Here is a 6,000-nt window from a genome sequence, read left to right as displayed (position 1 = left end):
CCTTCTTCTGGGAAAAACTCCGAAACCGAAACGCGTTGGAATTTTTTAGAAGGTTAACTTGACCAAGCCATGATAATAAAGGCTTTTTAACTTTTTCAATAGAGAGTGCCTTGGAGTTTTTTGATTCTTGGCATTTAGTTTCCCATCCAAAGAGCACCTCTGACTTAACCAAACTTTAGAGTCCAAGAAGCGCTCCTCTACCCCCATTCTTTGTTGTATTCATTTTCTCATATTTGAAACGTGGTTTACGAATGCCCACAGCCGTTTATTGGGCGCTACGAATGTCTATCAAATGCGTCTGTACGTAGCTCATAACGGCTTCGGTGTGCCGTCATCGTCTTGCTGCCCTCCCTCCGTTCTGTGATAAGTCCCCTAACTGAGGCAAAGATTTGCTCCATGAAATCCAGGCTGCCTAGCAGCGTGAATAAAATCGTGAGCGTAAGGCAGCATGGGGAAACCCAGGCTACTGATTCACTGTAATTCTCTGTTCCACCGGGGGTGACGATGGCGCTGTTGTCACTCACAGAATTGATTTCAGGAAAACAGCTTGTGTTAGTGACTGTATTTCTGTTTCAAATGAGCAAAATTGGGATTATTGTAAGATTTTTTGTGTTTTGTTTTTTATTTTATTTTTTTGGTGAAGCACTGCTTCACCTGTAGTCTTATTCTGGTCTATTATTTTTGTGGCGACGAGACATCATGAATCAATTTGGCAATATTTTTATCCTTTGCTGATAGATCAAAATTGCTAGAGTGAAACTTCTATGAAAAAGTTTGGGCACCCATGCTAAAGTTGTCTAAGGCCGGCTTTACACGACAACGCTCCCGGGTGAAACCGACAAAATATTTTAGCAGATGTGCCTTTCGTTTAGACGGCGACAGCGTTTTTGGGGCTTAAAAACGCGAAAAAATGAACCCACCATCCAGAGTGAAAATCTTAAAGACGCTCCACTGTCGCGTTCCCGTCTAAAGGGTTGAAAACGCAAAAGTGTGCTCTGAGCTGCTCACGCTGGCAATCCTCGCATACGCGTTGACGTCATATCCATGTGCAGTACAGCCAAACAACAACAAACATGTCGGATTATTTCCATCAGTCGGACATTCAAGTTGCCTTAGCTGCTTAGATAGCTATTCTTCGCCAGGGCCGGAGTGGGGCCACTTTTCAACCCGGGAGTTTCAGGCCCATGACCGGCCCACTTTTTTAGTGGTGGTGGAAATTGGATAAATAAGGCAACATTTCAGCTCTTACTATCCTGTAGTTTTTATTATAGGCTAATATTCCACTATTCCACAAGGATAGGTTGATAAGTTAACAAAAACAGGAAGGAAGAAATAAAGCATTTGAAATGTATCCCACAATTCCACTAACAGGCATATTGAACTACTGTATTGTTTACATGTTTTTTTCTGCATTGGTCAGCCATCATGTTGTTGTTTGGTGATTTGCTCCTTTACTACATCCACTTCTGAGCAAACAAGCCATATAGGTTGATCATGTAGCCTACTGCTGTCATAGCCTACTGTTCTTTCTTCCATAAAATAACTTTAATTATGAATAGCCATATTGGATGATACCAAAATGCTAATATTTTAATTAATTTAATATGTTACTTGTGAATAGGTTGACAACGCTACAACGTCCAGTAGGTTATTAGCCCAATTACGCCGTTATAATCATGGCTATCTCTCTTTACCAGTTGCCACTTATGTCTGTCCTCTTCAAAAAAAAATTGGAAGCATGGCACATTTGGCAGCATTTCCCTCCAATACTTTTCGTCTTTTTTACCTGGCCTTTTCAGTCCCTCATGGCATCTTTCTACCATCCATCCTCCCTGACCCTGACGCTTATCACTACGGTAGAGCCGGCCCGGCTGGTATCTGAGAAAGCGTTTTAGGAAAGACGGGCTATATGGACCCAACCAATTAACTCTTCTTGGGAGGGGAGAACAACCCATGCAGAGGCTGCGGTGTTAGGCATAGAATGCGAACGTGTGTAGCCAACTTTATAAGAAGATAGATCAACGTGGCAAATGCCAATATTTTTCCCTCGACCGGCCCAAAAGTGAAGCGGCCCACCGGGAATTCTCCCGATTCTCCCGATTACCCACTCCGGGCCTGTTCTTCGCCATGTTTTGGTTTTCGACTGTGGGCTATTTCGCGCTACTACGGAGAGAAGTGGAAGGAAGTTTTGCGCTCTTGGTGTTGTTGTATGGCAGTGCCGTGTGCATGCAGATTTCCACCCAAAGATGCTCGTCTAAACGCGAAATAAAAAGTGGGAACGCAACGCCACTTTTGCGGATTGTGTTCAGATCATTGTCGTGTAAAGCTAGCCTAAAAAGAGAATTGAAAAACATCTTTTGGAAATTGATCTTAATGCTTTATTTAAACATATGAGTAAAAATCCAACCTTTATGGACACCCATTTTTTTTTGTGAATGAATAATGAATCAGAAATAAATAAATGTTCTTCCTTAAAATAAAGGCTGCATACGTATGGGCACCCCTATGTTAAATTCCCGTAGAGGCAGGCAGATTTGTATTTTTAAAGGGCAGCTGTTTCATAGTTCCAGGACCCTATGCATCCTGATAAAGTTCCTTGGCCTTTAGACTTAAAATAGCCCCACATCATCACATACACTCTACCATAGATATTGGCATGGTTTTATTTCAGTTAGCCTGAGAGAGATGATCTTATGGAAAGTACCCCATGCCAAAGTACCCCCCACACACACACACAAACACACACACATACAGTAAATAGTGCAAAAGTCTTCTCATATGTTGTTTGAGAACATGTTTATGTGCAACATGTGTAAAGTAAAAGTGGTGTATGTGCTACGTGTGTGTGTGTGCTATAAATGTGGTGCTCCTAATATCTTGTAGGTGTGTGTGTGTGTGATCTCTTACGGATTTGTTCCTCACCTGTCTTGCTGTCCTTGTCCTTCCCTCGCTGTGCTTGTGTTCTACAGCAGTCCACCAGCACCACTGAGACCCTCCTCAACTGGACCAGAGGCACGGGTTCTGTAGAGAACCGTTCCAACTGGACCAGAGGCACGGGTTCTGTAGGGTACCGTTCCAACTGGACCAGAGGCACGGGTTCTCTAGGGTACCGGTCCAGTTGGGAGCTGTGCACTGGAGCCATATTTGATTTTTTTGCTTTTGTTCCTAAAAGTCATGAAAGAAGGGGCAACAGTTCATATACCGTGTACAGTGTGGTTATATGACATTACAGTGCAGTACAGTAGTATTTTCATGTCCGAAATACTGCATTTCTGCAGTAAAGTACAGTAGGCTACTAAGCAGTAGCCTACAATGCCGTATTTTAGTGTTTAAAATAGGCTACTGCATTTCCTGCATAAGATAGATAGGTAGATAGATAGATAGATAGATAGATCACTTTATTGATCCCCAAGGGGAAATTCAAGGTCTCAGTAGCATAAAGATATCATATCACACACACAACATAAGAAGTATAAGTATATAAACTATTTTGTTCCCGTGAGGGAAATTTGGCTTCTGCATTTATCCCAATCCGTGAATTAGTGAAACACATTCAGCACACAGTGAACACACAGTGAGGTGAAGAACACACTAATCCCGACCAGTAGGAACGGCTGAAGTGCCCTTGAGCAAGGCACCTAACCCCTCACTGCTCTCTGAGCGCCGCTGTAGCAGGCAGCTCACTGCGTTGGGATTAGTGTGTGCTTCACCTCTCTGTGTGTTCACTGTGTGCTGAGTGTGTTTCACTAAATCACAGATTGGGATAAATGCAGAGACTGAATTTCCCTCATCAAAAGAGTATAGCATGCCAGGCGCATTTCCCCCGCATTTCCCCGGCTTCAGGTATCCTTTGAGTATTTTTCACGCTGAAGTGTCAACCTGGCATATGAGGTTTCGTTCACATAAAGCATATAATGAAGCATACAATGCTTCATGTGAACAAGCGGAATCTAAGCTTTCCAATGATATTAGTATAGCCCTGTCGCTATATTCAATAAATCAATTAATCGCATGATAATTAAAATTAGCTCGATAATTTTTCTGGCCGCGATAAATGCCATTTGCATGCTTGTTTGTTTTCCTCGTCTCTCTCTCCCTCTCTCTCTCGGGTCCTTAGAGTAACGATGAGTGAACCCTCATGTCAGTCACTTGTCAGTCGCATGGTGTGTGGGGAGGCGGGACTACTGGCGTAGCCTACTACAGAGTGCAGCTAAAGGGCCGCGTGAGAAGTATACCGGTAGGCACTATGCAGAGAGAAAGCTAGTTGCGAGTTCGAGTAGGCTACGCCTAATAAAGACAAAAAAGATGGAATTGGTTTCTAAGCCAAACGCGACAGCTGCAGTGTGGGAGCATTTCGGATTTAAACCGAATGCCCGTGGTGAACCACTGAATGTGTACGAGTCGAGTGTCGCATTTGTTGGAATGTTATGTTTCCCATTGTAATCGTGCAATTTGTAATGCTTTGCATGGACGTGCGCTGGTGTGCGTTCATGAATGATAAAAGGATGGTGCGTGCACCTGCCAATATGACTGTTGACATGCGCTCTTAAAATAGCATATGAACAACTCGCCAGTGACTTCTGACCAGGTTTAGGTGGTGTACGATAGCGATTTTTAGACAACGCGCCAGGCCCCTCCCTAGGTTGTTAATTGCCAAATCCCTGGGCGCGATGTTTAAAAAATAAACGTGCAAAATAGCAAATTAAACTTTCCGCGGGTGAATAACGAATTTTACGCCATGCGCTGGTGCCCAAAATACAGCCCTAAATCACAATAAACAGCAAACCTTACCGAAAACGAGGATATAAAGCATGCCTCTGTGCAATAAGTGTTTCCTGAGCAATCCGGTTTTGAAATTGCAACACATTTCTACATAGCCTCATTGGGGCGAAATTATAATGTATTCTAATGTAAACTATTTGTCAGTAGGCTACATACATTTTTGTAAATTGCTCAGCCATAGATTATCCCACTATCATGGTTCTTATATTGTCAGGTTCCAGCCAATCCCACTTACACGGATAAATGAATATATTTCTATTGGCATGCTTCCTAGTAACATTAATGCAAAAATATGAAGAAAATTAAATGAGACACAAATATTGGTAAAGCCTGACATAAGCCATATGCAAACATTCACATCATACGTTCCCAGATATGGGTACAGTACATCCTGAAAAAGGAAGAGCATGTAGGCTATAGATGGCCATTACAATGACCAATATATTATCTTAAATGAACTAGCTGAATAACACAGGTGACCACTTCTGCATAATTTCATGGAGTGCTGAAATGTACACACATTTTTTAACATTTCTGAACTGTGAAATGTAGCATATATGTTTTGTTGTTGTGAACTTATTGCAATATCACCATACAGTAACTATTCCACCTGTGTGTGCATGGTTATAATTCTGAAGTGCAAAATAGCTTAGGCTACAGCACAAATATTTCCATAAAAATAAGCAAGTCTGAATTTATGATTGATGCATGATCATATTTTTGATTGTTACATTTAAAAGTTAAAATATACAAACATTTCTTAAATTCTTACAAAACACCCTTAGGACGACACAGCATCAGATGAACGCAGGTTCAGGCCGAGGTCCTAGAAGTAGATCCCTTTGATATCAATGTTAATTAAACTCTGGGACCCTGGTCCCTACACCTGAGAACCACTGATGTACTTTTTTTTTTTTTTTACTGTACGGTAATAATGCTGAAAGAGCCAAACAAAACATTTCCGCAGCAAAATTTTGGTTGGCCCCACCAAATCTCACTCCAAGGTCTTTTGAAAAGTTGGCAGCCCTGTAATATGTCTTAATTAAATGTAATCCCTGCTGTCCTCCTCCGCTTTTGGCGCTACCCTGACCTCTGGCTGCAGTGTAGCTGCAGCACAATAAGTAGATGCAACATAGCACAATAAGTAGATGCAACATATTAAGTACTGAAATATTCACAAGAATCCATAGAAATTGAATCTTCATGTTGTTTTATCCA

This window comes from Alosa pseudoharengus, unplaced genomic scaffold, assembly GCF_046254945.1.
Source record: "Alosa pseudoharengus isolate Yale_2024_CS ecotype anadromous, Long Island Sound unplaced genomic scaffold, YU_APseudo_1.1 YU_APseudo_1.1_scf_1, whole genome shotgun sequence".
In the NCBI taxonomy this organism is placed as follows: domain Eukaryota; kingdom Metazoa; phylum Chordata; class Actinopteri; order Clupeiformes; family Clupeidae; genus Alosa; species Alosa pseudoharengus.
The sequence above is the reverse complement of the archived record's forward strand: the minus strand, read 5'-3'. Positions refer to the sequence as shown.